This window comes from Schistocerca cancellata, chromosome 2 (assembly GCF_023864275.1).
Source record: "Schistocerca cancellata isolate TAMUIC-IGC-003103 chromosome 2, iqSchCanc2.1, whole genome shotgun sequence".
Classification (NCBI taxonomy): domain Eukaryota; kingdom Metazoa; phylum Arthropoda; class Insecta; order Orthoptera; family Acrididae; genus Schistocerca; species Schistocerca cancellata.
This window is the reverse complement of record NC_064627.1, coordinates 30,521,679-30,542,355: the sequence shown is the minus strand read 5'-3', so window position 1 is coordinate 30,542,355 and position 20,677 is coordinate 30,521,679.

The following is a 20,677-nucleotide window of genomic DNA, read 5'->3' as shown; positions in this document are numbered from 1 at the left end:
GAAATTCAAACATCTTCGATTTAACTGTGGGTATACTGCCACATGAGGTTGTTTCCATCTGTTCCTTGGCTCCATAAACTTGTAAAAAAATGTTTTGAACCGTAATCGTCACAGTGTTTGTTCTTCTGATCAGAAATCACTTTCGTGATCCTGTTTTTATTATAGAAAGTCAGAGGCCGAGAGTTCATGGTTGTGAATTGGTGTCGCAACCTGATAGCATTTCGTCTTTTGTCTGCACGAACTAATACATTATTACAATGAATGAACAATGTATAACTGCATGCTATTGTAATGTCGCTGTAATTGTTAAACAAATCGACTTTTGTATTCCTTACATGCTCTGAGTACAGATGTGCATTCTAATAAAAGAAAATAGCGCTCTTAAAACATGTTATTATAAGTCTTCTGTTCAAAGAGTGTTTTGATGCATATCTATGCGCTTTGAAACTGTATTAGCGCAGAATACCACACTTACATTTGTTCGTATTGCATGTACTGTACAATAATCAATTTACTAGCTTGAAGCTGACTGATATCTTATCACAATGATACAGTGTGGACATGAAATTGAAACGCTAATGAAGCATCGGTGCTATAACACATTTCCTCGTCGTTATATAACAGCTAGAATGGCTAGGATGGCAGCAGATGACAGATGGAGGATGAGAACAGCCTTTATCGTAGGTACGACTATTACATAACGGCAGGCAACAGCCACAAAGAGCTTTCCGGGAAAATTGAGGTAACAGCTAAAAGCTTATCTCCGTTACATCTGCCACTGAACGTTAATATCTTGGAATCGCGGTCAGATAATACCTGAAATTGATCCCTCACATATTATTCCTGTAACTGGATTGCTACAAAGCTCTCAATCAACCAAGAACGTAGAAAAGTATCAGTTACACGAAGCTCGTCTAGAACATCAATCACAGACTAGTACGTTCAATTACAGACGTACTTTCTGAAGATTCTACGTTGAGGGTTTCCTCGAAGGGGAATTGTAGTTCGTCATAGGACATCATTTAATACTTTCCTCTGGCAAGTTTGAGTAGCCGTGTGGTGGGTTGAAGACGTACGAGCCACAGTTTTATTACTTCTCCAGCAATAAAATGCTTCGCCGAGGTATCTGTTACTGAAGATTTGAGTCAGGTACAGTGGAATGAAAATCTGTATCAGGCGTAATGTGAAATAAACCACAAGTTCATTGAAGTTATACCACTCGTAAAATATTTCGTGTTGTAGCGTTATTAATTTGTAAATTGATACGTTTGCAACGAATTTTAGGTCAAATTTATGGGCAAAGAATAACAGAACCTGTAGTATATTGGTATGTTCTTTGTCACTTTGCACTTAGATGCGCAATTTAGCCTTCCGTATTAAAGTGAAAGTGGTAGTAAAGGTTGTGAGGCCACAATCCGAGACGGCGGCAAGCTCCGCCCTTTTACCAGTTACATCATGTGACTACCCTCAATCCTTTTCTCCCCCTCCCTCTTTTCCCTCCCCCCCCTCTGTAATCAATCTCAGCATAGTACTAGAATGAGGCTGTCGGTTACCTGAATGACATAAAAATTGTACCAAGTTCAAAATACACATTATATCCGAAAAACCTGCGTATGCTTCACTTGAATTAGCGTCATTGTCAAAGTTGTTTCCTTAAGATTGAGTTATGTTGAAAGATATATGGATCTGACTTGGCTACTCATTGGCCGCCCATATACCTATTCTCACCTCTGTGTCATTAAATTGCGTATCGTGTGTGTCTGTAGACTTCTTTCGAAAAATGTATCCGCATCTTCATCGTCATCATCATTTCGTCATCATCATCTCCTCAGATATAGGTTCCCTACCCAACAGACTTTCGCAAGAACCACTAACCCCTCTTCCCGAATTACCCATTTAAATTTCCCAAGATTTTCTGTTGCTTTATGGGCTATTTCGACTCTTTACGATCTTACAAGGCCGTCTCAGAATTCAATCTGTGCCTGTCATGCACACATAGTGACTCCAAAAGCTGCCTCATTCGTAAATTTCATTTCATATGTGTGGCTACACTATATTAAAATAAATTCTAGTTCAACAATTCAAGAACCATATGATCATACGGGAGATGGTATGAAAGGAAAACAAAACACCAAAGAGTACTACAAAACAAATTGTTATAATAATTTTCCTATAATAAATCACAGCGAACTGTAACTAGTAGCACAAATCATTTGATATTTTATACTATATTCCACTTTGTCTTGAACACTTCTTAGAATATCACCTACTGCAAAAAGCAAGTCATTACAGTTTCATAAAATATTCGTGATATATTAGACAACCAAGTTTTGAATGCAGTAACTGCCTTCATAAAATCGAAACGGCACTAAACTGCATTTTGTGGCGAAAGCGTATAGCATATGCATAACTTAACCATATTGTCAAAGTATCACTCAACCAGTCTACCATGCTGAAATAGAAACATTCCATTGTATTAAATATACTCGTACCGTTCATAAACTTCGATAATACCAAATGGTCCAGATCTTTATAACACTCCCTTTAAACAAGTTTACAATGTTCACATTCACATGTGAAAAAGCATTTAAATCACAGCCACAGTCAGTGACTTTAAATACGAGAACCAAGCACTCTTCCTAATTAAACAAGGAACCACAACAATCTTCTTTTTAGAGATCTAGTATTAATACTTTATAGACCACTGCTTCATACTTTATAAATAGAAACTGGCATTTTTATATACATAGTATTTTTATAGCAGACCCCTTTTTTCAAAAAAATATACATGACTATTTTCAAAGTTAACTGTGTACATGTTGTTCAGACTCTCATGATAAATAAAACAATCATTAGTAGTGACACTCAAGAATCTTGACAGCAAATGTAGTTTGCAGTTTTACAGGTGAACCAGTAGCACAGATCTGTATTTGATGTTGATGCATCTCGCACTCAGTAATGGGTGGCATCGGCTCTTGACCAACGCCGATAATACTTGATAACATATCACACATCCATATGTTCAAGTTTTGTATCACGCAAGCGGAGCTGTCCCAGTTTAATTTTTGTGCATTACACCAAGTAACTGATCAGCAGAATATGTAGTGCATGTTGTACTAACATTTTACCTGCAAAAAGATGAATGGAAGGAATGATGATGGAGCCTACAGTGATGCTGGCCTTCCTGGCTCTACAACAACAACAGAAGGCTAGTGAAGTGAGATTACGCTATTATATTGTTTGATGCAGCTCTCCATGCTACTCTATCCTGTGCAAGCTTCTTCATCTCCCAGTACTTACTGCAACCTACATCCTGCTGAATCTGCTTAGTGTATTCATCTCTTAGTCTCCCTCTACGATTTTTACCCTCCACGCTGCCCTCCAGTACTAAATTGGTGATCCCATGATGCCTCAGAACATGTCCTACCAACCGATCCCTTCTTCTAGTCAAGCTGTGCCACAAACTTCTCAACTCCCCAATCCTATTCAGCACCTCCTCATTAGTTATATGATCTACCCACCTAATCTTCAGCATTCTTCTGTACCACCACATTTCGAAAGCTTCTATTCTCTTCTTGTCTAAACTATTTATTGTCCATATTTCACTTCCATACATGGCTACACTCCATACAAATACTTTCAGAAACGACTTCCTGACACTTAAATCTATACTCGATGTTAACAAATTTCTCTTCTTCAGAAACGCTTTCCTTGCCATTGCCAGTCTACATTTTATATCCTCTCTACTTCGACCATCATCAGTTATTTTGCTCCCCAAATAGCAAAAATCCTTTACTACTTTAAGTGTCTCATTTCCTAATCTAATTCCCTCAGCATTACCCGACTTAATTCGACTGTATTCCATTATCCTCGTTTTACTTTTGTTGATGTTCGTCTTATACCCTCCTTTCAAGACACTGTCCATTCCGTTCAACTTCCCTCGTAAGTCCGTTGCTGTCTCTGACAGAATTACAATGTCATCGTCGAACCTCAAAGTTTTTATTTCTTCTCCATGGATTTTAATACCTACTCCGAACTTTTCTTTTGTTTCCTTTATTCCTTGCTCAATATACAGATTGAATAAGATCGGGGATAGGCTACAACCCTGTCTCACTCCCTTCCCAACCACTGATTCTCTTTCATACCCCTCGACTCTTATAACTGCCATCTGCTTTCTGTACAAATTGTAAATAGTGATCAGTTATTATCTGGTTGCATCGTACCTCGGTTTACCACATTTTAAAGGGACGCCATGTTGCAGGAATACAAGTTCTGAGATGTGCATATACAAGCAAACACAGTATCAAAAGTGTGTATCGTTTCTGTGCAACAGGCAACAGATAGTCTTACTGAAGGAACTGAGAAGCCTCTCTCTGCTCATCTCAGTCCTGTGGCTGACATGAGTCTTGTATTCTTTTTCCTTTTTTAAAGCCACATGTAATAAATTCAGCTACTGTATGCCTCACATAGCTCAACACCCATTAAGACTCGCTTGCCTCCTCTGTGATAAGACAGACATGCAGCTGGGTTCTATCTGAGTCACTGCCCAGTATTGCACAGACTAATACCGGCTCTACAAATCGGCCTGTATTCTCATTTCAGCTGTGGAATCGAATACGATCTGTTGCCATGTGTTCCCAAGATCCAATGTGTCCTGTTATATATGCGAAATCCCATGCAAAAATTACGGTGACTGTCCCCAGATCCACGAAATGCACTTTTTGTGGGTGTCTTTCTGCAGCTTACCATTCTGCCATAGTTTCTTTTAGTTTACTTTCGACTGCAGTCGTTAACTTCGAGCTACAATTCATGCTTCACGAACCTCTTCTTCAATAGTTATTATTTATTTATCATGTGAATTTTTTCCCACTGCTTTCGAAGCTAGCAAATATACGTGTTGTCCCAACATTTTATTTGGATTATTCCAGGGAACGAAATCGATATACGAGGGTTGGAACTTTAATAGTGGCAACTATTTATTTACAGCTCATACAAAATAGATACGTGTTTCAAAGTTTTACTGACCTTTAAAGTAGTCACCAGCATTGTGTATAACCCGTTGTCAGCGATGTGGAAATCGTAGGATGCTCTTAGCAGTGCCTATTGCCCGACGATTTTGTAGCAGTTCTGAAGTGAATGCCGTGAAGTGTTTCCTTTACTTTAGAAATCGAGTTGAACTTACGAGGGCTTATGTCAGGTGAGTGCAGAAACAGCCAGAAACAAGAAGTCAAAAATATCAAGCCCTTCAAGTTTGCAGGTGTTCGCAATGTCGTAACGCTCAGTACTGACGCCCAACCACGTGGACCATGCGTTCAGCGTCACTCACTAGCAATCAGACAATAGTCACTAACCAACATTTCATTCACAGTTAGTCCTTACTTGAAATAAACATTAGCAAAACTAAGCAAAATCCATATTACAGTGGCATGCCATTCGCTGCTCATCTTCTTGCAGTTGTGGTGTTCACTTGCTGAGTCGCAGCTTGGCAATTGAAAATACCCGTAACCATGTCACCGACAACGGTGTACTGGTACCAACACCCCAGCAAACGTTCGGAACTGACAACACCAGTCCACAACGAACTGCACAGGCCTGTTCCTTCTCTATGGTCAACCACGTAGATATCACAAGTTGCGGTGGCTATGTCAGACAACACCTGGTATCTCTTATAGTCCCCAGGTGACAGTATTATGACCAACCCCAACAGGATCAACAGAATGACTGCACAAATTCACGTCCGAACTCATCATTGCAGCTGCAGAGCCCCTAGAGTGAGCTATTATTGCGCTCGCCGCTGGTCGGACACTGAAAGCCTGCCAGCCAGTCCTTTTCGCCTCTTGACCACTCCGGAGGTCAACAGCACCACCAGATATCAGCGTGCAAAATTATCGCTGACAAACAAACGGCAAAGCAAGCAGATGAACTGTTTTGACAAGTGTGTGCAGTGTCACTTCAAAATTGCCACAGTGCAATCAACATCTATAACACGAAATTTAGTAACTCTTCATATTTATCTTGTAATAGTGTGAACTGATGTTTTAGGTGTTCTGGTTTCCACTTTTTCTCCTCTTGAGACAAGGAAAGTACCAACAGTTGAATTAACAATTGTATTTTCTTCTGATACAAGAAATAGAGATGATAATTAACGAGTTGTTCAACTGCTGCATAGTTTACTTTGTAACGCCCCATAGGTCACTTATCTGGTTTTGGCGTGTGTTCACCCCAGCTAATTGACTAACAAATGAACAGAGAGTGCAAAACTGCCACAATATCGTATAACACAAAGAAAGGAATAAGGCCCTGTGACTTCTGATTGAACTTCGGTGGCAGTGTTGGCATTAATTGATTCAGAATTGATCGCTTTTAATTAAAAAGGGGTGCACATTGATTCTTTGAACACCAGATGCAAATGTTGAACGTTAAATTTATTAAGAAAGTGACTTGGGATTTCAACTACTTGATTGAAAACAGATGCAGTCTTTTAGCACAGATTTATTTTAACTCACGACCTTCAATCATCACATTACACGACTCTCCTAACAGGCAGTAGTAATAAATTGCGTTACGTGGAGTAAAGGGCGATAAATCAAAATTAAATCCTATCAGCTGACCCACGCGTAATGCGAAGTGTGAGAAGAATTCTACAATACACGGCCCATAAAACCCTTGTGGAAACTTTGCCGACGTGATCCAAGAAATTAATCATTGGCCCAACTCAAGCCAGAGCGGACGCAATATCACGGAATTCAATGTGGCGGGGCGGCGGCGTTGTGCGGACGTCGGCCAGCCTCGTGGTGCTGCAAGGCTGCACTAGTCTATCCACTCCTAGCTATTTTGCTCAGTACATAGCTGAACCAAAACTTCCTATCTACAAGCTCAATTGTTCCGTTTGCTAAGTCCTAAACTGCAGAGATGTTCACTCACTTTCAGGCAAGCTGAGTAAAGAACGCCACATCCGCTCTCTAGGCAAGCTGAGAACGGAAGACCTCTACGGAGACTTCTGCCAGTCCGCTCTTCCCCTCGGTTTCCCCTCCAGCAGACTCATTTGCGCCAATTGCAGCGCAAGTCACGTTAATTATGAGTCGCTTCCCGGCGCCGACCAATGCCTGCTCTGGGAAGTGAACAAATTCCCACAAAATTTCCCTTCCTCTCAGTTTCTGCTATTTAGCTCCTCCCAGGCCACCCATCAAGGTTAGAATCTGCATAAAACAACAATTTTTCCGAAATTCTGACTCCCAGGAGAGTACTTCTAATTCCTTGGTCCTACATTCCCTAAGGACATAACACACATCCATGCCCGAGGCAGGATTCGAACCTGCGACCGCAGTGGTCACGCGGATCTAAACTGTAGCGCCTAAAACTGCTCGGTGGGCAACTCTGAATACTTCCCTGGGATAAACTAGCCTCCAGTAAATCGACGCGTTTCCACAAAGTTTTCACTTCACGTGAATTACTTTAAAACCATCACCCAACAATAATTATTCCAATACGTCCATAATATACCCTCTACAAGATGCATTGTACCTTGTCAGTCATTTTTGTTCAGCCCTATTGTTCGCTCAACGTGAGTTCGGTAATTTTTAATGACTTCATGTAAGGGGCATAGTTCTTGCCATCTTACAATTTGTGCTATTGCGCATATTCTTTCACTGCTTGGTGCTGCCAGAGTTCTGTTTTTGAGTGCCTGTAATGTCTAGCGCTTTGCCATGTCTCAGCTGGCACAGGAAACATCTGTAACCGAAATAATTCAGTTTTAGCCACAGCCAGTTGGATGCGGGTGACATCACTACTCAACTGTCAAGCAACACGGCGAAGATTTCATTAGAGAAGTCTATGTCGCAGCAGCGAGGTTTACATTTTTTGTCCCAAGTACCCTGAACAAATCAGGAAAAACACTGAAGCAGTGGATAGCAGAACCCGGTCTCACAAGGCTTTGCAACTTTAAATTTTCTTATAATACCAATTGCAGTGATGTCATGTTACATGATTCTATCACTCGGAATATCTCAGATGCACGTATTCATGCTGCAATTCAAAAGCCACCAGATCCTAATTTAATAGCAGTTCAGTCTATTGTGGAATCTCAGACAAATGTGGACTCAACAGTGGTTGATTTTAAGGCTGCACGTATCTCTGTTGTTCAAAGTGCCCAAGACAATCGGTCTAAAATACATGATAGTGTTGAAGTGATTATCCATATGACTCAGGCTAACAGTGAGCGTCGGAGTACAAAACTGTGTTACAAAATTCTGTGAGGAAGTCTCGTCCGCACTGCTTTTCGAATCATGACAGGAAATTTTGTTGTTGTCATGCTCGAATACGCTATCATTTCGGACGGTTGGGTCACGTTCAAGCAGTTTGTTTACACGGCAACCGAGCTACAGCAAACAGTGTGAATGCCAGACCGCAGCTAAACTGCCAACCGTTTTGGCAAAGCCATGAAGTGTGGCACTACAGCACACTCTAAGCCTTACACTTGTGCATTGTGGAAATCTTCTGCCGTCATAAGCAGGCAGGTGAATAAACTATTTTCAGATACGAGTGGAACAAAAGACAATTAAATTGCAGCTGGACACTGGTGCTTCTACTTCCCTGATTAATAAAGACACAAACAACAGTCTCTGTACCCCACCTGTACAACAGCCTACTGCTATTTTCTTTGCTTACAACAGAGAAGTAATTCCTGTCCATGGTACGTGTAGTTTTCCAGCTACTTTTCGTGAAATGACAAAGGGTGTTTCGTTTCATGTACGCAGTTCTCTGTGAAATAGTGAAAACGTTTTTAGGTTAGTTCCATTTGATCTGTTCAGCATGAGCATACAAGACAACGTATTATAAATCAGTGTTTCAGTGACTCACACTAATGATTCTGACTCATGTAATAAATACAAGTAAAAGTTTGATCGACGTTTAGGAATGGCTAAAGTTTTGGAGACACACATTACAACCAATGGCAATGTTCAGTCACGGATTTTTCATGCACGACCTGTTCCTCAAGCAATACGTGAGCCAGTTGCTCAGGAAGTGCCTAGATGGAAAAAATGGGGTTATACAACCAATCTCTGCAAGTCAATGCCTATCACTCTTAATCGTTTTCAAGAAAGTTTTCGGGTGGTTTACGTAATTGTGCTGATTTTAAAGCATCAGTAAACCCCCAAAGAGACACGGATTATTGGCGTATTCCAAATCCGAAGGAACTGATGGACAGAATGGGACAGCGCAGATACTTTTCAGAGACTGGTTTGCGTGAGCCTTACTTACAGCTAGCCCTGGACGAGTAATCTAAGCAATACTTTGTGATAAACACTCATCTAAGATCGTTCCAGGTTAAGAGACTACTTTTGGAAGTGCTGCTGCTATTTTTCAGCCTTTCCTGGGAAAGTTAACAGCGAATATCCCTTTCTGTACCTATTATTTAGACTAAATTGTGGTTGTGGATCGTACACTTGCAAATTTAGAATTTTTCCTTCAAGTTCGTACTGCGGCTTGTATAAAGTGCAACATATAGAAGTTCTCCTTCTTCCACGAAGGGCTATTTGGATCACGTAATTAATGAGAATGATATTTATCCTACTACATCGCAGTCAGCTGCGATTAGAGACATACTGGCGCCCTGTAACATTAAGGAGCTCGAATAAGGCTTGGGGAAGTTCACTTACTAAATTTATTCTTAACGCTGCGCACATTGCTGTACGCCTCAACCTGCTGCACCGAAAAAAGAAGTTCCTTTTGTGTGGTCAAAAGAACGTCTGAACACATCTCAGCAATTAAAATAAATAAAGGACGCATTCTTAAGTTGTCGATGTCTTGTTCATTTTGGCCCAGCTAAGCTTGTCGCCGGCCGGAGATACGTTCATAGTATTTGTCGACCTGGAAAAAGCGTTCGATAATGTAAGATGGTGCAAGTTCTTCGAAACTCTGAGGAAAATAGGAGTAAGCTAAAGGGAGCGACGGGTCATATACAATATGTACAACAACCAAGAGGGAATAATGAGAGTGGACAACCAAGAACGAAGTGCTCTTATTGAAAATGGTATAAGACAGGGATGTAGTCTTTTGCACCTGCCGCCCGGAGTGGCCGTGTGGTTCTAGGCGCTACAGTCCCATCGTGGTCAGAGCCATAAGCTTGTCGTATTAGCTGTGGATGCATCTTCTTATGGGATCAGTGCAGGGCCTCCCACAAAATTGGTTCTTCTGACAGACCCACTGATTTTGCCTCGAAGACAGTGAACGAATTACAGTGGAAGTACCCCCAGCTTCAAAAATTTGGTCTTATGGGACCATACTGCAGAGGTCATCGGTCCCTAAACTAACGTACGCTAAGAACAACACACACGCCCATGCTCGAGGGAGAGAGGACTCGAACCTCCGACGTGGGGAGCCGCGCGGACCGTAGCAAGACACCCCAGACCGCGCGGTTACCAACGCCGCAGCTTGCAAAAACGACACTCGCCGTTATCTATGGTGTTCTCAAGTTCCACTAATACACTCCTGGAAATGTAAAAAAAAACACATTGACACCGGTGTGTCAGACCCGCCATACTTGCTCCGGACACTGCGAGAGGGCTGTACAAGCTATGATCACACGCACGGCACAGCGGACACACCAGGAACCGCGGTGTTGGCCGTCGAATGGCGCTAGCTGCGCAGCATTTGTGCACCGCCGCCGTCAGTGTCAGCCAGTTTGCCGTGGCATACGGAGCTCCATCGCAGTCTTTAACACTGGTAGTTTGCCGCGACAGCGTGGACGTGAACCGTATCTGCAGTTGACGGACTTTGAGCGAGGGCGTATAGTGGGCATGCGGGAGGCCGGGTGGACGTACCGCCGAATTGCTCAACACGTGGGGCGTGAGGTCTCCACAGTACATCGATGTTGTCGCCAGTGGTCGGCGGAAGGTGCACGTGCCCGTCGACCTGGGACCGGACCGCAGCGACGCACGGATGCACGCCAAGACCGTAGGATCCTACGCAGTGCCGTAGGGGACCGCACTGCCACTTCCCAGCAAATTAGGGACACGGTTGCTCCTGGGCCATCGGCGAGGACCATTCGAAACCGTCTCCATGAAGCTGGGCTACGGTCCCGCACACCGTTAGGCCGTCTTCCGCTCACGCCCCAACATCGTGCAGCCCGCCTCCAGTGGTGTCGCGACAGGCGTGAATGGAGGGACGAATGGAGACGTGTCGTCTTCAGCGATGAGAGTCGCTTCTGCCTTGGTGCCAATGATGGTCGTATGCGTGTTTGGCGCCGTGCAGGTGAGCGCCACAATCAGGACTGCATACGACCGAGGCACACAGGGCCAACACCCGGCATCATGGTGTGGGGAGCGATCTCCTACACTGGCCGTACACCACTGGTGATCGTCGAGGGGACACTGAACAGTGCACGGTACATCCAAACCGTCATCGAACCCATCGTTCTACCATTCCTAGACCGGCAAGGGAACTTGCTGTTCCAACAGGACAATGCACGTCCGCATGTATCCCGTGCCACCCAACGTGCTCTAGAAGGTGTAAGTCAACTACCCTGGCCAGCAAGATCTCCGGATCTGTCCCCCATTGAGCATGTTTGGGACTGGATGAAGCGTCGTCTCACGCGGTCTGCACGTCCAGCACGAACGCTGGTCCAACTGGAAATGGCCAGGTGGAAATGGCATGGCAAGCCGTTCCACAGGACTACATCCAGCATCTCTACGATCGTCTCCATGGGAGAATAGCAGCCTGCATTGCTGCGAAAGGTGGATATACACTGTACTAGTGCCGACATTGTGCATGCTCTGTTGCCTGTGTCTTTGTGCCTGTGGTTCTTTCAGTATGATCATGTGATGTATCTGACTCCAGGAATGTGTCAATAAAGTTTCCCCTTCCTGGGACAATGAATTCACGGTGTTCTTATTTCAATTTCCAGGAGTGTATTTCTATTGCCGGAAGTATTATTTTCTGACAGTTCATCGGCCGTTGACGGGGTTTTCAATGCTGTCAAGCCTGTCCCACCTGTGACAGCGCAAGAACTGCAACGTTGGTCTCCGGTATTGTCTAGTTATCAGTATGAGTTGTTGTACAGGCCCACTGCCAAAATTCGGTAACTGACTTATTGTTTCGGCTATCGGTCGGTACCAACACAGCATTTGATTTATCTGAGCAATAATGTTTTCAAAAAAAAAAAAATGGTTCAAATGGTTCTGAGCACTATGGGACTCAACTTCTGAGGTCATTAGTCCCCTAGGACTTAGAACTAGTTGAACCTAACTAACCTAAGGACATCACAAACATCCATGCCCGAGGCAGGATTCGAACCGGCGACCGTAGCGGTCTTGCGGTTCCAGACTGTAGCGCCTTTAACCGCACGGCCACTTCGGCCGGCCAATAATAACGTTTTGAGCTAGGTTCTTAGGATTCTGAATGTTTTCAAAACTTTCCTCTCGATTTTCGGCGTGTCCCCGCAGCAACTGTTTCTGACGCAGATCTGCAGGGTGTTCTGCGACATGTGCGCCATGGGAGGCCACAGATTAAAAGACATTTGCAACCCAGTGGCCGATCGCTACTTTCCGCGTTGTGACGCACTATGCGCTGGGTGTTCTGCTGTCTAACGGTGAAGCTGGATATTCGTCGGAACGTTGAAATGTCGCATGGAGAAACTCCGTTCCTCCCACAAAAAAAAAAAAAAATGGTTCAAATGGCTCTGAGAATTATGAGACTTAACATCTATGGTCATCAGTCCCCTAGAACTTAGAACTACTTAAACGTAACTAACCTAAGGACATCACACAACACCCAGTCATCACGAGGCAGAGTAAATCCCTGACCCCGCCGGAAATCGAACCCGGGAACCCGTGCGCGGGAAGCGAGAACTCTACCGCACGACCACGAGTTGCGCACGTTCGTTCGTCCCACACACGGGAGCAAGTATCGAAAGTGTTTCTGCCCTCTTACCCGTCCTTGCCACACATGACGGGAAGCAGCCGGCAGAATTGTTAGACTGTCGTAGACACGGTTGCCTGTAGCATCTCCTGCGACAGCGCCGAAAACACTTCATTCTGCAAGGTCAAACAATGTTCCAGCCTCAAAATGAAATCTTCTACAGTTTTTTTTTTCGGAAAGAAACAGCGCTGGGAGCCCGGAGTCGTTACAAAAGCCATCGGTCATGCTACTTACGTCATCCAACGTTCTACAGTACAACATCCAGATGCGGCGCACTTCTAAATATGTAAGTGATCTGTCCACAGACTTGGCACGCTGCTAGGCTCCGCATCATCTGCCAGTTCCGTCCCTCCGGCAGTGGCGGTCGGCACCACCTGCTGTGGTGCTCTTGGAGATCGACGCGCCGCTGCCCACGCCTTCGTCGCCGCTGGTGCCATCGGCGCCGGCGCCGGCACCAGCCCAGCTGCCCGTGGTCTTGCGGTCGCGTTCACGCTTCCCGAGCTCGGGGTTCCCGGTTTGATTCCCGGCGGGGTCAGAGATTTTCACCTGCCTCGAGATGACTGGGTGTTTGTGTTGTCCTCCTCATTTCATCATCATTCATGAAAGTGGCCAGACTGGAATGAGCAAAGGTTGGCAATTTGTACGGGCGCTGATAACCGCGCAGTTGAGCGCCCCACAAACCAAACATCATCATCATCATCATCATCAGGCCAGCTGCCCGATTCCACGTCCGTCGACGCGCAGCCCACGGAACGCCATCACGCCGCTTCCGAAGATCCCTTTGCCGTTCGCTCAACCACGGCGCCTGCATCTCTGTATGCTGGACTGCCCCCTGCGACTGTATTTCGGCCGACATTCCAGGCGTTCGCACGGTGGATACCGAGATGCGGGCAGGGAGCATCACTTCTCAGACGCTTTGTTACTCTTCTTTTTGGTTTTTTAAGAATATACTTTTGGTGGCTTTCCACAGTCCACAATTCACTTCCATTCAATGCTGTGCTCGTAAAGTACGTTCTAGAATATTTCATCCTGAGATGAAGGCTGATGTTTGATACTAGCAGACATTTCTTGGCCAAGAACTGCCTCTTTGCCAGTGTTAATATATTTTTACGTCGTCTTTGCTTCGTCTATCACGGGCTATTTTCCTTATAAGGTAGCAGAATTCCTTACATTCGTCTAGTACTACTGTGATGTTTAGTTCATCGCTATTCTCATTTTAGCTACTAATTAGCTTCGTCCTTCTTGGGTTTACTCCCAATAAATATTCTGTACACACTTACTGTTTATTCCATTTAACACGACGTTTAATAATTCCTCACATCCACTGCGGATAGCAATGTCATTACCGAATTGTATCAACTGGTACCATCACCCTGATTTTTAATCGCATTCTTGAAACTTTCTTTTATTTCTGACAGTGTTTCTTCGGTGTATGAGCAGTGGGAGAGAGAGACTGCATCCTTGTCTTACACCCATTTTAATCCGAACCCTGCCTTTGTGTTTTTCCTGTGTTACCGTTCCCTCTTAGTTCTTGTGGTCAGCATATATTATCCACCCATCCCTATAGGTTAGTCGTAATTTTTCTCATAATTTTCTAGCATTTTGCACTATTTTACATTGCCGACTGCTTTTTACTTGTAGACAAATCCAATTAAAGTATCTAGATTTTTCTTTAGTGTAGCCCTTACTATCAGTCGCCAAGTACGGAATCTCTGTCTGGTCCGTTTATCTCAACTGATCGTCATCTAACGTATTTTGTTTTCATAGAAGTAAAAAGACAGTGTTAGGTCAACACCCGTAAACAACCAGCTTTGTATATTTCACTGGTCAGGTCCTAGCAGTGGGTAATGGGGACGCAAATAAAGGGCGCTGGCGTACATCTGTCGGAGAGTCGACCCGGTAACATTTTACGAGCTGCTCTGGGCCGCAGGGGGCGCAGCCGTACCACGCACCGACCCCCGCTGCCGCTGTGTGGGCGGCGTGTTTTGACAGCACAGTGGAAACACCGACCGCAGTGGCAGCCCCGGAGGCGGCGGCGGCGGCGGCGGCGGCGGCGGTGGTAACCACTTTGCTCCACTTCGCGTATGGCGCAGGCCCGCCCGCTGTTTTGACAGTAACTACTAGTGTGTCAGCGAGACGGATTGCAGCGCCGCCATACATTTGCCCTCTCTACCGGCCAAAGCAGCGTGCTAACGATTTGGTGTGCAAATGGGGTGGACAGTGCGATACAGGTGTATTGAACTTCCCTCCCTTTCCATAACTCCGAGGCCTTATGCGGCGAGTCCATTTATTTAAATCGATTGCTTTCGATGAAAACTGCTTCTTTCGATACACTCCACACTCTCCGAATTAAATGCTTTCTTCGGTGTAATTTAAATTCTACATATTAATCAGTCATTCTCAGGCAACACAACAGACACTTTCCTCCACTGAAAAACTTACTTAAAACTACCTGCTCGTTTAAATGTCGATGTTTCTTCTTGTATTTACTAGAACTTTTTTCGAGCAGCTAAAGCATTCGTATTCGGTTCATCATTTAGAAATAACTAGTAACCTCCGTCCACGCCCCCATCCTCAGTTTTTTTTAAACTGTAAGTCTCATTTATGAAGCAGCTTCTGTTTTAAAAAAAGCGTGTCACTCGCACAACTCAATGTTTCTAATGTCATTTCATCTGAATTATGTGTCGAAGACTGATAACAATTTTGTAGGTACCTTCAGTAGTATCCAGGGTTATTGGTGACTAAGGACAGCGCCCTGAACAACATTATAACAGTATTTGCTTCATTTGGAAACGTAATTATAGCTATTAGGAGTAGTATGTTTTTAGGTTGGTTAATACCTCCCATTAATAGCCGCTGGGCAGCACGTCAGGTGTTGCAGTTTAGATGCGTGGACACAACACAAGTGTAGTCCACTTAGCGATACAGTTACATCTGCACAGAAAACATTAGCTAGGAAATTATGTGACGTGTTTGCGGCGGGCAGACTACACAGAGAAAAACAAATGACTCAGTGAAGGTACTAATATCACAACTTGTGAACCTATGCTCCTGACACACTGTAATGTATACTGTCTGCAAAATACATGGCAGAGACAGTGGAGAAGTAGTACATTGAAACGTCATGCCTGATTGTGAAGATTCACTGCGTGAATAGCGAAATGAAGTAAACGATAAACTTAGTTTACAATTTGTTTTTGTAGTGGGTGCCAGCATGATAAAGTTTGGAGAAGGTTCCAAATTATGTGTAAAGTTTCCTCGAAGTCACTCAACACTCTATTTCTCAAAGACTGGACGAATATATTTTGGGTAATTGGCGCGCTGTGTGTCATCCTGCCTCAAAACATGTACAGAGTTTTTAGATTTTATACTTGACTTATCCTGTTAAACCTTTTGCTTGAAACAATACATCTTCATGAGCAGATAATGACAGCACTTAAAATTGTGAGACGTAGTTACTACTTCTATGAACACCGAAAATAAAAATTTTGTTGCCTCTGGAAACCGTTATGCAGACACGTGCAATCCACTGAGTGGCGCAGTTATGACCGTGCAGGAATCATCAGACAGTAAATTATGCGACGTGGTTGCGGGAAGACAGACGCTGAGAAGAAACAAATAATCTAACACCTATAACTAGATCTTGTTGACTTTATCCCTTCAGTAACATTGATATCGTAATACACTAACGGGGATGTGACGCATGCAAGGCGCAAGATCGACACTCTGTGTTACTTCTGTTAGTTAGGTACATTTATCTTCGAGAAGTCCTTGAGAAGAAAGTTAGCCTAAGCGCATCAATTTTGGGCACATGACATCGAGGAATATGGGACGGTTACTCCAAGATAATTAATGATGGAAAAATTACATGGCGAGGGAAAAAGGCTCTAAGCACTACGGGACTTAACATCTGAGGTCATCCGTCCCCTAGACTTAGAACTACTTAAACCTAACTAACCTAAGGACATCACACACATCCATGCCCGAGGCAGGATTCGTAGCAGCAGCGCGGTTCTAGACTGAAGCGCCTAGAACCACTCGGTTACAGCGGCCGGCTCATGGTGAGAATTATAAGCTAAAGCTCTCTGTGTAGCTTTCACCAGAAAATTGGCACATATGATTCACTTATTTCTGCTCTCGATTGTTAATCTTTCATGTGTGTCTTTATCAGTTTCATTCATTGTGGATGAAGACATTATTCTTATGTCTCTCTGAATCGAATGATAATTGTACTAAATAGTGTATTAAACAGTTTAAATTATTACATCTGGAAAACTTTATACCCATTACTTTTTAAAAATGTTATGTGACGTTTCGGGAGTTACAATGTAGAACACAGTGTCTGCAGCGTTTAACCTTAACTGCTTCGTCTACACTCCCGGTAATTGAAATAAGAACACCGTGAATTCATTGTCCCAGGAAGGGGAAACTTTATTGACACATTCCTGGGGTCAGACACATCACATGATCACACTGACAGAACCACAGGCACATAGACACAGGCAACAGAGCATGCACAATGTCGGCACTAGTACAGTGTATATCCACCTTTCGCAGCAATGCAGGCTGCTATTCTCCCATGGAGACGATCGTAGAGATGCTGGATGTAGTCCTGTGGAACGGCTTGCCATGCCATTTCCACCTGGCGCCTCAGTTGGACCAGCGTTCGTGCTGGACGTGCAGACCGCGTGAGACGACGCTTCATCCAGTCCCAAACATGCTCAATGGGGGACAGATCCGGAGATCTTGCTGGCCAGGGTAGTTGACTTACACCTTCTAGAGCGCGTTGGGTGGCACGGGATACATGCGGACGTGCATTGTCCTGTTGGAACAGCAAGTTCCCTTGCCGGTCTAGGAATGGTAGAACGATGGGTTCGATGACGGTTTGGATGTACCGTGCACTATTCAGTGTCCCCTCGACGATCACCAGTGGTGTACGGCCAGTGTAGGAGATCGCTCCCCGCACCATGATGCCGGGTATTGGCCCTGTGTGCCTCGGTCGTATGCAGTCCTGATTGTGGCGGTCACCTACACGGCGCCAAACACGCATACGACCATCATTGGCACCAAGGCAGAAGCGACTCTCATCGCTGAAGACGACACGTCTCCATTCATCCCTCCATTCACGCCTGTCGCGACACCACTGGAGGCGGGCTGCACGATGTTGGGGCGTGAGCGGAAGACGGCCTAACGGTGTGCGGGACCGTAGCCCAGCTTCATGGAGACGGTTGCGAATGGTCCTCGCCGATACCCCAGGAGCAACAGTGTCCCTAATTTGCTGGGAAGTGGCGGTGCGGTCCCCTACGGCACTGCGTAGGATCCTACGGTCTTGGCGTGCATCCGTGCGTCGCTGCGGTCCGGTCCCAGGTCGACGGGAACGTGCACCTTCCGCCGACCACTGGCGACAACATCGATGTACTGTGAAGACCTCACGCCCCACGTGTTGAGCAATTCGGCGGTACGTCCACCCGGCCTCCCGCATGCCCACTATACGCCCTCGCTCAAAGTCCGTCAACTGCACATACGGTTCACGTCCACGCTGTCGCGGCATGCTACCAGTGTTAAAGACTGCGATGGAGCTCCGTATGCCACGGCAAACTGGCTGACACTGACGGCGGCGGTGCACAAATGCTGCGCAGCTAGCGCCATTCGACGGCCAACACCGCGGTTCCTGGTGTGTCCGCTGTGCCGTGCGTGTGATCATTGCTTGTACAGCCCTCTAGCAGTGTCCGGAGCAAGTATGGTGGGTCTGACACACCGGTGTCAATGTGTTCTTTTTTCCATTTCCAGGAGTGTATATTTACTGTAATCTTTAGCTGCTTCACAGTATATTAATGTCGCCTCCTGTGCTTTTCTTAGCGAGTTTTACCACTTGCTTTGACTGGAGTTTAAAGTTCTAAATGCTAATCTTTGATGGTGTTTCTTTTTCCCTACTATAGTTATCTGATACCGTGACTAATTGTTGTTAATATTCCAACGCTTCAGAGTGCCAGTTAGCCCCAGAAGTATCTACATCACTTATTTGAATTAAAAGTTGTTTAAATAAACCAGTTAGCAAAAGCCTTTTATTGTTTATGAATCTTACACATACTGTTCTACTGATATGAAGTAAATGTTCTATTATGACTCAATTTGGACAAATGTTTCTAAGACAACGTATGTTTGTTATTTTGGATTGAATGCTAAGCTAATAAAACTTGGTGCTCATTTCCAGATCAAAACTGTTTTTGGCACTTTACTACTGAGCTGATTCTCCCGTAACATATTTGAAGTCAGAACCACTTCTTGTTCACGGCAAATATAACAGCTTTTGTAGCCGACAGCTCCTGCGAACTAATTTTGTAAAGGCTGATATGAGAACACTGATCCCATTAGTTTTGGTACTCATTTAGGAAAGAGTGTTTGTTGTGACCAGGCAAAACCGCTTTCGTTAAACCACAGCTTTGGGTTCACAGGTTGCTCATGGGAAAAGGCTGATCACACTAGAATATTTGAAAAATTAGTTCGTTATATTGCATAAATGAGTAAAAGATAATTTACAATTGTCATGAATTTGCAAAGCGTCACTTTATGCACAGGTTAAGAGACTGTTCTCTTACAGTAGGATGGTCCACATTTATATGAACAGGTCTATCAAAAACTTTAACTATCCCATTGGTCCTATAATGTGATGCAGCTGTAGCTGAAGTCTCAAATTGGAGACAACTTCGCCCTAAATCGGCTCTATATTGACCTCTAGTGTGAGGGCGCTGCTGTGCTGGGAGAGAGGTGTGACCTTCCGGAGGACTTTCCACAGTTCGTTGCGGATTGCAGCAAGCAATCGGTAACGCTTGTGTTAACGATTCACAATCCTAGTTTTGGTGTGAAAAAATTATCTCGGCAGAGTACCATACTTTTTAAAGAACTGACGTATTACAAGCGAAGTAGCAGCTCAAAATATCTCGATTCTGATGATTAATTTTGCTTAAAGCATTATGTTTTAACTACTTTTAAGTACTAGAACTGTGGTGTCTAGGAAGCCTGTTTCCTAGGTTCGCTGTACAAACACTCAAACAAATCGTATTAAAGAGTTTTATTACAAACGAGAAGATACAGTTCATAACTTTGGAACTACACAGATGTGTCTCAAGCAAAGTCGGTGATACATAGAGAGAACAAGCGAAGTAACTAGAGTTGACGCTGCTATACAACTGGCTGGTCTTGAAGCTGCTCTTGAACTGCGGCGTCGGCTGTCCGTCGCTGCGCTTATGTCCTCTTCACATAGGAGCCGCTGCTTCTGCGTTGTCGTCCTGGAGGGAGTCCCAGTCAGCGTACGACTGGCTAACTTCTTATCACAGAATTCTCTTCTCTGTCGTTCGTGACTGGCGTGCCGGCGATTGATTTTAGGCCGTAACAAGAACATCGCTAGGCATACATCTATGATTTGTGTAATACTTTGGCTAGACAAAATTCAGTTTCAATTTCGTAATCCTCTTGTCAAATGGAATCATTGTCTTTGGGTTTTGTTTTGATATATTTCTATTTTCTCTTCTATTTTCAATTAGCGATTCATCCATACATGAACCTGGACTACAAACACGATTTACTTGCTGTCAGAGCTGGCTGTTTGTGAGGGGCACCCTATGTCTTTTGGATACACTGAATTATTAGTATAATTAATCGTCATCGTTACTTAATCCTTAAATACTCTCATGGGTTAATTTATTACTCCATGTGTCACTCATTTGTTTACAATTCCGTTCCTACTGCAACATTGCCG